The sequence below is a fragment of the Alligator mississippiensis genome, chromosome 4 (assembly GCF_030867095.1).
Source record: "Alligator mississippiensis isolate rAllMis1 chromosome 4, rAllMis1, whole genome shotgun sequence".
NCBI classification, from domain to species: Eukaryota; Metazoa; Chordata; order Crocodylia; family Alligatoridae; genus Alligator; species Alligator mississippiensis.
The window spans coordinates 217,842,323-217,855,051 of record NC_081827.1 but is presented as its reverse complement, the minus strand read 5'-3'; positions in this window follow the sequence as shown (position 1 = coordinate 217,855,051).

Here is a 12,729-nt window from a genome sequence, read left to right as displayed (position 1 = left end):
CACCACTGCCATTGCTTAGAGGAAAAATATTCTCACTACTACTGCTGGCAAAAAGGATCTTTGACAGCCTACCAACTGAGGGTATACAACAAGTTGTGTGTGCCCATTTGACCAGTTCCCCCATGGGATAATGTTTACCCTCCTAGCAGAGGAGAAGTCTCACTTATAAGAGTTGCCTACATAGGTATGGAAGTTATTTCCCAGTCTTCCAGTATAAGAAAACACAGAATTAAAAGAGCAGATATTTTTTCCAAATATGATTACTCTTCTAAATTTTAGTCATTTGAGCTGTCATCAGTTAACTACAGGTTTTGCTTGCCCCCTGCAAGTGCATAACTTAATTTTAGCAAATAAAGACCTATTGAATTCTACAAAAAGTATTAAATGTTTTTTATTACAAGATGAAAGAATTATCTGGTAACCATTTTCAGCTACCATACAAGTTAAATACCAACAATCCCTTCCACTCTTAGTATATTCAAATTTTCTGCAATTGTTTTGTGCTTGCCAATTTAAGACTACCACCAAGCATGATTTTTGTTCTCCATTAAACTATTACATAAGATGAATTCACCTACTGAAGCAATATCTCAACTTGAAAATGAGAAATCCTTAAGTCAAATATTCTAGCCATCCACAACTACAGTTATTTCTCTCAGTGCTCTGCTCTATTTATTCCTTCCTTTTTCTTTAAAGCATGTGACAATCTTCCGATGTAATAAATAGATGAAGTTGCTGCTTTGGTGGAAGACCTTGCTGCTTTGGTGCCTGACCAACCTCATTTCCTTCTATGACCAGGTGATGTATCACCTGGACAAAAGGGAAGAGGTTGATATCATATATTTGGATTTTAAAAAAGCCTTTGACCTGGTGTCCCATGATGTCCTCATGGAAATTTCGGGCAACTGCGGCCTTGACTACTCCACAGTCTGATGGCTGGGGAACTGGCCCCAAGGTCAGACCCAGAGGGTGGTAGTTGACGGAACCGAATCAACATGGCACTCGGTGACTAGTGGCGTCCCCCAAGGCTCCATTCTTGGACCTGTACTCTTTAATGTCTTCATAAATGATCTGGATACTGGTGTCAGAAGTGGACTGGCTGACAACACCAAACTTTTGGGGAAGTGTGTCCAAACTTGAGGATAAGATGGTTATCCAGGCTGACCTTGATAGGCTTGCAAGGTGGGCGGATGAAAACCTGATGCCATTCAATACAGAAAAACACAAGGTGCTCCACCTCAGGGAAAAAAAAAATCCACCCCACACTTACAGGCTTGGCAGTGCTACACTTGCTAGTACCATGACCAGAAGACATTTGGGGGGGTAATGATTGACCACAAGATGAATATGATCCACCAATGTGGTACCGCAGCTGGCAAAGCGAAGAAAACTCTGGCTTGCATCTACCGATGCATCTCAAGCAAGATGTAGGATGTCATCCTCCCACTGTGCTCAGCCTTGGCGAGGCCACATCTGGAGTACTGCATCCAATTCTGGGCTCCACAATTTAGGACGGATGCGGAGAAGCTTGAAAGAGTCCAGAGGAGAGCCACATGCATGATCAGAGGGCATGAGAACAGGTTTTATGAAGAGAGGCTGCGAGCTATGGGACTCTTCAGCCTGGAGAAGCGCAGGCTCAGGAGTAACTTGGTGGCAGCCTATAAGTACATAAGGGGTACTTAACAGATCCATATTATAGTAATATACCCTGCTGAAGTCCATCAATTCCATTACTAGATCAGTAGAAGAGGTGGGAAAAGGTATTCCCTTTAAGGAATGAGTGCACACACTGTACTACAGTTATTTAGCTCCCTGGTCCAGGATGAACTGTGTGACAAATATACAATTATTAGCAGCTCCATTTTTTCCATCGCTTATGTTCACCACTATCTTCTGAATAGAATAACAGACTACTTCAAATGTGTTATGACACTCTGGAGGTTTCAGCCACTAGAGAATACATACCAAAACCAGACTGTTATACCCTAAATATGTGAATATTTCCTTGGTTTCCACTGCATATACAAATACCTCTGGGCTACATACAAATCCTTTAACTTGAATGCATACAGTGATTTTTTTTAAATCTATGCATCACAGAACAAATAATTTTAATTTATTTTACAGACTGAAATGTTTGTTTGTATTTCTGAAAGAGGCAACTCTGACAAGAACAGAATGTATTACAAGCTGCAAAATGGAGGAGTCCAATTTAGAAATGCCTTAGGACAATAGGGTAACTACTGTTAACCAACATCCTTGATTTATATATGAAATTTACTCCCACTACTTTCCTATTTCACAAACAACAATCACAATATTTTACCAGGGAAATGAAAATCTCTTTGAGGCCCCTAATTAGAAATAAAGAAGTACTTTGCACAAAAAGAATCTCCTTTAGCAGATGGTTTCCATCGGCATTCACTAATAAAATGTCTACTTAAAGAGCTTATGTTCAGTTACTTTAAAAGATGCCAGGGACAGTACAATTATTTCAGCAATTAATCTCATTAGAGTGAGTCTGTCAATTTTATCCTAGTATTTTACTGCTTCTACCATATTTGGCTCCATGCTAATTTGAGGTCTGTACAATGCAGCAGACAACATTTTGGTATCAAAACTGTTTTGTTATGGGATAAGGTAATAACATTTGAACAGAGTAGCCACATTTGAATCACAGAACCCTTGGTCTATCGATATGACAGGTCAACTTTTATAGCATATTGCCTGTAAGATTTTTTCACCCATGTATCTCCTAGACTACATCTGATCCCAAATTCGACTTGATATAGTAGACTGTACATCCCATACTCTATATCCAATTTATCAGTCAAGGCTCTTCAGATGGATTTCTCTATGTCATGGGCAACTGGTGCCTCCTGTGTTGGGGGGGGGGGGGGGGTGGGCACATGCCCCACCAGCGGCCAGTCAGAAACCAGGGGTGGAATCCCCCACAGTCCATCTTGCCAACCAGGAAGCACAAGCAGGGCACCCAGAAGTGCCAGCAGTGCTTCTCCTGGTGCTCCCGCCTGGTGCTCAGCCCTTTCTGTAGTAGTAGATTTTTCTTTTTTTCCTTCTTCAGTGCTTCTCCTGGCACTCAGCGCTTGCAGGGTGAGCACTGGTCCTCCCACCTACCATCTTCCTGTCACCTAAATGAGGAGCGCTGGCTGAGGGGCTGCATATGCACCCCATATGCATCACCACTGCTCTATGTCCTTAGAAGCTGTCTGGTTTTGGTACATCATTCCAAATATAAAAGTTAGCAGAGTATTTTGCACCAAAGTTATTTAAGATTCAATTTGAACCTGCCAAATAACATTCAAACGCACAGATTAACCAAAAAGTTTTTCATAGCTTTCACTATAGCAAGGGAAAGGATGCATATGTGCATTTACTATTTTTCAGAGACTTAATAATACTGTACATTTCAATACTTAAATCACTTCCAAATCTTACTAAAAAGTGGGCATAACTCTGCAACATCTATGGAAAATGTAAACTACGTGCTGTGGCTATGGAGAGCAGCAAAAGAGTCAGATTTGTTTTGGGTGTATAACAGTGTTAGTACAATTAATATGAAACAGCAGCTACCAACACTCTTACCTACTCAAAAATAAAGTAAGAGATCCTTTATCCTTCAAAATAATACTCTGCCATGCAAGTTTTCATGCCACTGACCACTTATTCTACTGGAACTGGAATTTTCCACCCTCTGAACTTTCATTTTCTGATTAGGTTATAAGACCCAGTCCTCCATCTATACTTTCTTTCTATATCAAGTTGATACTGGTGAGCATGGCCAAAAGAAGCTCAAGAACAAAACAAACATTTTCTCCTCCATAAGGTAAGGCTTCTAGTCCTGGCCATGCAGAGAAGCTGTAATTTTATTCTTCACCTAAACTTCCCTTTGTTCTGTATACTGTTGCCTTTTTCAGGTTGGCCAGAATAATGCAAACTGCAAAATACAGATGCAGACTTTATTATTGTGGGCACATATACAATGATGGGGCTCAACTTTAGCTGTCATTCCTAAAGAAAGCCATCTTGAGATTATTGTGGTATCTGAAAACATTAACTCAATGATCAGGACAATTCAAAGAAACAAAAAATAATGTGAGGAATTATTAAGAAGGAAATTGAAAACAAAAACAGGAAAGACCATTATGTCATGGAACACCCACACTTTAAATATGCATGAAGTTCTGGTTCCTCCATCTCCAAAAGGATGTAGTAGGGGTTAAAAAAGATACAGATAAGGGCAACAAGGATGATCAGGATAAGAGGCAGCTTCTGTACGAGAAGAGACTAATAGGCTAGGACTTTTCAGTTCAATTCAGAGAAAGGATATGATAGAGAGCTATGAATCATGAGTGACATAGAGAAAGTAGAGAGATTACTCTTATTCTCACAATACTAGAACTATGAAATATACATATGTAATAATGAAATTACTAGGTAGTAGGTTTAAAACAACATGAAGTTCTTTTTAACGGTAGATAACTTGTGGAATTCATAGTTGCAAGATGTTGTGGAGGCTGATAATTTAACCAGCTTTGAAAGAAGAAAGGGGGATATTCAGGCAGAATGAACAGGTATGATTACCTGTATATTCAACAGGGGCACAACCTCCAAGTTAGGACTTGCAGACCACGTAGTAGTAGGCAACTATCAGTCCTTCTGGATCATATTGAAGGTCCTAGTGACATATACCATGTACAACTAGATAGGAGTAGGAAGGAGTGAAGGCTGCCTGGACCTTCCATCCCCTCTTTAAATCACTGAGACAGAATCCAAAGGCCAGACCAAGTCCCGATGTTCAGTGCCTCGATGGCTGGAGTTACACACACATCTGGGAATAGAACCAGGGTCTTCTGCATGGGGGACAAGAATTGTACCACTGAACCACAACAGTGGGTGTAGACCAAGTATGGCATTTCTTACATTCCTAGCATATATTAGTGCCCCCCAGGCTTAATTACTGTATCTGTGAAAGAACAATTTTTATGTAGCACCAAGAACTCACAGCAGCTCTGCAAGGCAAACTGTCTGCAGAGCACATATCCAAGTCCTGTGATATCTCTGTTAACTGAAGAAGATTCCACTTCTAATAAAGGCACAGCAATGGGAACAAGACTTCAAAGGACTGAAGTAGTTTATAAGTCACTGTCTCAGGGCACCTTAGTGCCTGCTCCTAGAGAGGAGAAACTGCCAGGGAGAGAGCCCTGGCAGGGCCAATTGAGTGCAGCTGCGGGTTGCCGGAGCAACTAAGTGGAGCCAGCTGCCTGTAGGGGGCAGGGCCTGGCCCTTATGAAGCCCAGGGCTGAAGCCAGGCTAGCAGTTCTCTGCCAGCAGCCTGGGAGACAGGAGCTCTGGGAGTGAGGATGTGGAAAGGAGCCGGACGTGCAAGTACAGCTCATGATAGCCCTGAGAGGATGGGCACTAGAGTTTAGCCATGCGGCTTGTGATTATGTTACAGCCTAGGGGCTTGTGGTTTTGCTTTGTGTTTGTGTTATTGCACCCGGAGGCTTGGGTGAGGCTGTAGGGGTTGGAGGAGGCCTCAATCATAGGGACCCCAGAGAGTGTGGGGTGCCCTAGCGCCAAGAGGGCGCGTTGACCTCAATCATCGGGGACTCACAGGGGAGTGTGAGACCCCGGCGCCAGTGAGGGCGTGCTAGGCCCTGAGATTTACAGGGCGGAGTTGTGGGCTCAGTTGAGCTCATAAGAGGGCGCAGTGTCCTCATAGGGACCCCAGAGAGTGTGGGGTGCCCTAGCGCCGAGGGCGCATTATTTGCATAGCGCCAGGGAAGGCGCAGCTCGCACGCCAGTGCGTGAGCAACTGGCGGCGAGGAGCACAGCCAGTGGGTCGCGGGCGCAACCAGAAGGTTGCAGATGGGGGACATAGACCCCGGATTGTGTGCGGGGTACATAGACCCCAGCCCCAGAGCAAGGGGCGATTGCATTGAGAGCCCTGTGGGGGCACAGTGAGCCCCAAAGAGGGGGAACGCCATTGTACGTTATTGAGTAGCCCAGTGTGGGCACAGCGAGCCCCAAAGAGGGGGAGCAGCCCTAGAGCGGGACCATATCAAGGAGCCCGAGACGGGCGTACTAGCGAGCCCGGCCGCAGGCTAGTGCGGCAACACCCCTCAGACCGAGGCAGGGCGCTGCGGTTGCCCCGAGAAGACAGGGAGTAACAGCGCGGTGAGCCGGGGTCAGAGAGGGTATCCGTGCGGTTGGCCAGGGAAGGACCAGGGCCCGCTAGGGGGTCCCTGAGCGGGACTGCACCATCAGGAGAGTCCCAGCAAGAGACTGGGCATGAGAGAGAGAGCCCAGAGTGGGCTACACTATAGAGGAGGCCCAGGAAGCAGGCGTACAGACCTAACAACGTCTATTACATCTGCGAGGCTTGGGGAGTGGTGTTAGGGGCTGGTAGGAGCCACACATCGCCCATAAGGCTGAGGTGCTTGAGTAGCACCCATCGTACGGGGAGACCCATGAGGGGTCCAGGAGCTTACGTGCCTGAGGAAACGCAAGGCAGCCTCCCAATCATTTTCCTTAAGAGCAAAGACGTGGCGGGCGAGAATGGAGGATGCCCTTGGGCCGAAGTAGCGCGGTGAGAGGGCCTCAAGGAGATCGTGGCCCTCCACGAGGACTCCGCCGTGACAGTCACCACTTGGCTCACTTAGGCCAAATGGCCCAATTCAGAGACTCAGTCCATGCAAACTGAGTGCTGCAGATTGAAACTGGCAAAAACCTATTTCATCAGCTTTACCTTCTCAGAGGCTCCAGAAATGACCTTAACAAAAAAGTAGATAAGTCCTTCCCTTTATTTTCTTACCAACTTAAATTTGGTAACTGACAATTCTTTAATTGTGAAATTTCCTTCCTCAATTTTTCCAACAGAGCAGAAGCTTACTCATCCTTAGGGCATGCCCATATTTTCTGTATTACAGAGGCCTTTGTCCTGGAACAGAATATAGGGGACTGCAGATTATGTTTCTTCAGCAGGGGCAGGGGGTTGGGGGGGGGGGGGGGAAGGCGCAGATCTTATTTAGACCATTGGTCACTGAAGTCAAATCATTATATGCAAGTTTTTAGAAAGAAGTGCCTGTACTTACTGTACAGGACAAGAGAAACATCATAAAAAATATGAAAACCTTTTTTTAAAAAGGAAATGTCCCACTTTATAGTTTCCCTTCACATATAACCTATTATCAGAAAGGAAATAAGTGATTCCTAAAATACTATGGGGCAAATCAACAATTTTTTTAAGACTCTTTTTTATGCTGAACATCTCTGCAATTTTCAAATTAATGGGTATAGCTGTTAACACGTGCATTCATTTTTTGGTTATCATTCAGTCTTAATGAGGTCTCCTGGACAGGTTTGTCTTTAATATATTAAAAGTTCCCTTGTGTAAAAGTGCACTTCGTTTCTACAGTTTCACTTCCTTGCATCACACTGGAACTCTTGAATGGTGGCAGCTTCATCACAGTGAAGTTTAGGTTCAAACTAACTTAAGACGTATTTAACTTACTTTGACACTTTAGATAACTGTAACTTCTGATGAAGCTTTCAATAGCAGAGGAACTTCATTCGCAGAGGCCATAACCCTAGATCTGGCTAAGGTATTATTAAAGCACTTCTTCATGAAATGTGGACATCAAGACTAACTGTTCCAACTAGTATTTTTAGAGAGCTAGACAGGTACGTGCTTGGTGCAAGAAATTAGCGTATGAGAAATAATAGTACTGCGTCACTGCCTCATAATTAGGAACCATTGCACTTCTGTGATGTTTTGCATGGCAACACAAGACCGTTTTAAATAAAACCTAGTCTGTCATCAACTAACGGATTGTTTTTAATGCAAACTTTCTTCAGGTGACCTGTATATGCCACTTTGTTTGAATAATTCCACTGTGCCCTGTGGGAGTCTGTTCCCTAGTCTATTTGACACATCCAAGATATTTGTGGCCCAGTATTCATTGAAAGACTTGTTTCCTGCCTTCTCCCCCTCAGTTTCATTCTAATGCCCCAGTTATTCCTTCCCTTTTAATGTTGACTCTCCTTATATATAGATAAGCTTGTATTAACCACTATTTCCCCCTCCCCCCCCCAGTTGTGCAAGTTACTGTCATTTCATAGCCTTTGCTGGAAGCTCAATCCTTCCAAGTGTGTTTTGGGGGTTTTTTGTTTGTTTGTTTTTTTTCTTTTTTTGGGGGGGGGGGGGGGGGCATGGCTCATCCAATGGGTAATTTTTCTCCCTTTGAACTGGAAAGAAACTGTTCAAAATATTCCAAAAGCATATTACTTCTTTATAAAAGACTGTCAAAAGCCTTTATTCCAGGTTAGTTTTTTCTGTTCATCTAAGTTTAGCATTAGCTTTTGTCTTTCATCATGTTGTAAGTTGGTCTGTGATAAACTACACTCTAATTTCTTCTCACCATTACATCTCGAACACAGCTTTTTTCCAAGCACCTCAGTATGTATACATGCATTAACCCATTCACTGCCTTGCTCTCCAGCAGCAGAATTCTTACATTAATGAAATACACACTTGTAGTACATTACTTCGACTTCTTATTAACAAAACATGTATATCAACACTCAAAATTTATATTTCCCCTTCTGCCAAACAACTTAAACAAGCCAAAACAATTCCTAGTCTGTCACAACATTAGTTAACTTACCAGTGCAATAGTTCAAAGTTAAAAGAGGAGAGAAATGAAATTGTGCAAAAAGAAACAGATAAATAAGTAATCATGTACAGAAAAAAAAGTAAAACCAGAGAGAATATCACCAGTGATTTCTTTCTGATCTTCAGGACCAACCTGTGAATAGCAGGACATTACTTCTTTCCTAGGACTGAATTCACACAATAGATTTAGCTTTAGTTTAAAAGGGTGAAAATAGCAGAAGGGAACATGAGTTTCTAAAGGCAAATGTACTCCTGATGTTATGTTATTTTCTTAACAGAAGTGATAATGACAAAAAGAAGCAATAATGACAATGTCTTCATTTTTGTGGGATTGTCATTTAAGCACCAGACCACTAATGAAGACCCTATGAATTTGCTTGGTTATTTCATCCATTCCCTTTACACAGTGAAAACAGTAGTAGTTTACTCCTTTATGCTAAGATCATTTCCAATACAAGCATCCTGTTGCAAATAATGTATTGTAGGTAAACTATTCTTATTTTTTTGCATGAGTTAAAGCTCATTTAAAGTGAGCTAAAGAACTAAAAAAAACTAAAGCTCATTTGATGAGCTTTAGTTAAAATGACCACACCGCCATTTTGAAATGTGGGACACGAAATACATGAGACGCTGCAGCACACTGAAGAGCTCCAATTAGAACGCTCCAGCAGACTCGATTGAGTCTGCGTGAGAGCACGTGTACACATGCCCTTAGATTGCAAACCCCACAAGATTCCATCATTTTGTCCAAGTTGAAACCAATAACCGGAGAAGAAAAAAAAGTCTCCCACCTTGTTCTTATTTCATATACTATGAAAGTGTTTTGACAATTAATTCCTCCCACTCCCAAGTCACTTTTCCTTGTGAATTAGAAATCAGTTTTTTCTTAGCAATAGTCTGAAGACATCAAATGCCTCTCTCAAGAGGTTTTCCAAGACCCAGTTGGTTGGGTCAAACTTTGGTTGGCCAAAGTTTTGGCTGGGATGATCTAGTTGGGGGATGGTCCTACTTTGAGCAGGGGGCTGAACTAGATGACCTCCTGAAATACCTTCCAACCCTAACTTACTATGATTCTATGAATCATTACAGCTTCTGCTTAAGTTATACAGGAGTGCCTATCCTCACTTCTGTGTCTAATTCTGACGCCAGCCATGGTGAAGAAAGCAGAGGCGCTCTCATCCAATTCTTCCCACTACAGTGGGAGGAATAACAAGAAGTCCTGCCACCGTGCCATACCAGAGCAGTTAGTTCAATGGGTATGATAGCCATGTCTTAAATGCTTGATGCAGCCTACCCTAGGTAAAGGGAAGCGGCACTGAAAAAAAAGAGACCCTCAAATGCATAGTCACTGGTGTCATTTAAAACAAAAAGAAACAAACAAACAATATCCACAAAAAAAAAAGTTTGCATTTTTTTAAAGCCAGGTGAAATCTAGCACCCCCTCTGCATATTACATGTGTCACACAATTACCAGATTAATTAGAATCATAGGGCTGGAAGGGACCCCAAAAGATCATAGGGTCCAGCCCCCTGCATGAGCAGGAAAGACAATTGTGCAATTAGTTTAGGCTGGCTACATATACAAATTAACTATCATACCCTAAACAGATCCATTCAGCTATAAAGTTAGAGCTGGAAAATGAATACCAACTTCATAGCTGGTTTCTATCCAGCTTTAATTTACATGTGTAGCATAGCTATGCCTCCATGGCTAGGAGCCCCATCAGCTGTTGAGGTTCCCCATTGCGGGGGTGTACCATGCACTGCAATGCCTGAGAGTCCCACAGCTGAGGGATTCTCAGCCATGGCACCATCCCATAGGCTGATGTGGATGGTAGTCTCATGTGCTGATGGGACTCTCATCCACACCAGACTATGGAGCCCTGCCACAGATGGAAGTCTCATCAGCCATGCCAAGCCACAGATGAGTCTTCCAGCCATGCAGTGGGAGCTGGGGCAGTGGAAGCCTGGGACCATGATCCTGGGCTTCCCTTGTACCAGGCAATAAGGCATGATAGGATCTGGTGCTAGATCCCACAATCACATCTCCTGTCATGCATGTCTGCCATGGCAGGTGGCACGATGGCGTGAATCGTGCATTAGATGCTATCACATCTTTACCTGAAAGTTTGGAGGAGCTCCAAGATCCACATTCTTCCTTTAATTACATACATTTGACTCAATGGGCCTCAAGGACTTTTTGTCAGTAGAATCTGACCTTACACATTACAAGTATAAACATGTTTAAAGCCATTTAAGGGTATTTTACTGTAATAAACAGTTACTGGTAGCAGCTTTTTTGAAAAGCAAGAGATTATTCATTACAGCAGTACTTCCCAAATCCAGTGGGTTTATGCCCCATCATAAGGAAGACTGGCACTCTTAAGCTCCCTGTACTTCAACTGCCACCACTTCCCTCACCTCCAATTTTCTTGTACCCCCCCCCCCCCTTTAGCTTCCCTGGCCACCAATTCTCTTGGGGACCCCTTCAACTACCGATGTTTCCCTCACTGCTAATTTCCTTTGCAGTTGTCAACTGCTAGCATGAAAACTGGCAATAATTGGAAGCTAAAGTAGAGGAAAGAGGGGCACAAGAGAGTTGGAAGAGGAGGAAGTGATGGCAGCTGAAGTATGTGGGGCATGTATGTGCCCCACAGGAACTTTTCAGACACTCCTAGGGGAAACTGGGAAAATGTATAGTTATAGCTTGCACAAAACACATGAAAGTTAGTATTGGAAAGTGATGAAAAAGTGTAACTTGTACCAAATTAAAGCATCATGCGCTGTCCTATCTGCTGAAGACAGACTGGAAAAAACATCCTGGGTCACAGAGTATGGGCACAGAAAGAATATGCTGTGGGATAAAAAGGGAGGGGCTTCTCCACAATAACAGCCTAAGTGTACACTTTTACACTGCAGTACTGAAAGCCAAACTGCAGTAGCTTATCCTCTTTCAACAAAGGTTGCAGGGCCATAGGTTTAGCTTCTACTTGCAATTTGGGTAAGAACGTGCACATGTGCAATTATCACCAAGCAGCTGATGTGATAAAACCCCACCTCATTTTACCACACAGTAAGGCTGTATGGCCACAGATTTCCAGTTCCCAACTATCCAAGCCAACCATTTAATAAAATTCCATTCATAAACTTCAACTTAATACAAGTTAGTACAAGTAACATTAACATTCCTACTGAAATAGGGATGAATCAAAAGATGTGACAAAAACATTAATTATTTTCATTTAACCCATGTGTTTTCAAATCACATGCTGAAAGTCATAAACTTCAAATATCAACTGAAGAACAACCCCCCCCCAAAAAAAAACACCCCTTGAAAGTAAATATTATAAACAAAGAGGATTATCACACTCATATTAATACAATGAAACTAGGTTAAGTCAGACAACAGAAGTGCCAGATTTAACAAAATAATACATAAACAGATTAGGAATGGGAAATTTGAACATAACATTTTAGGTCCAGGCCCACAGATGTACTTAGGCATCTAATTCCTTTTGAAATCAACAGGGGCCAGGTGCTTAAATACAGATCTGGCCTTAGTTTTACCTTACTTAGCACAGTATTCATTCTACACTCACAGCCAAGTCCAATTTACCCATCCTAAAACCACATTTGGCAATTGAATCCAAAAATATCAACATTGATTGAAGATGTTAGTCATTAGCTTATTGCTTTTAGCTTTTCTACATTATCAAATCACCATAGTGTGTCAGTAAGCCTTATAATCTAGCACTATATAGATAGATCATTATATCTATCACATATGACTACAATTGTGACATGAATGTTTACTGACAAAAATGCATCTATTCAAACTCTGGAGCCCCTCCACATTCTTTCAATAAGAGTATCAAAGGCTCACATGACAACTTTACCCCCATACCCAAAATGTAGCATAGCCTTCCCTTTGTCAGGCATAACCCTTTGTGGATGGTCTAAACCCAAGGGCTAGCCCCTTTGGGAATAACAAATGTTAAAGTCCCTAACCCACCTGACTTTGGAGGATGTGCCCA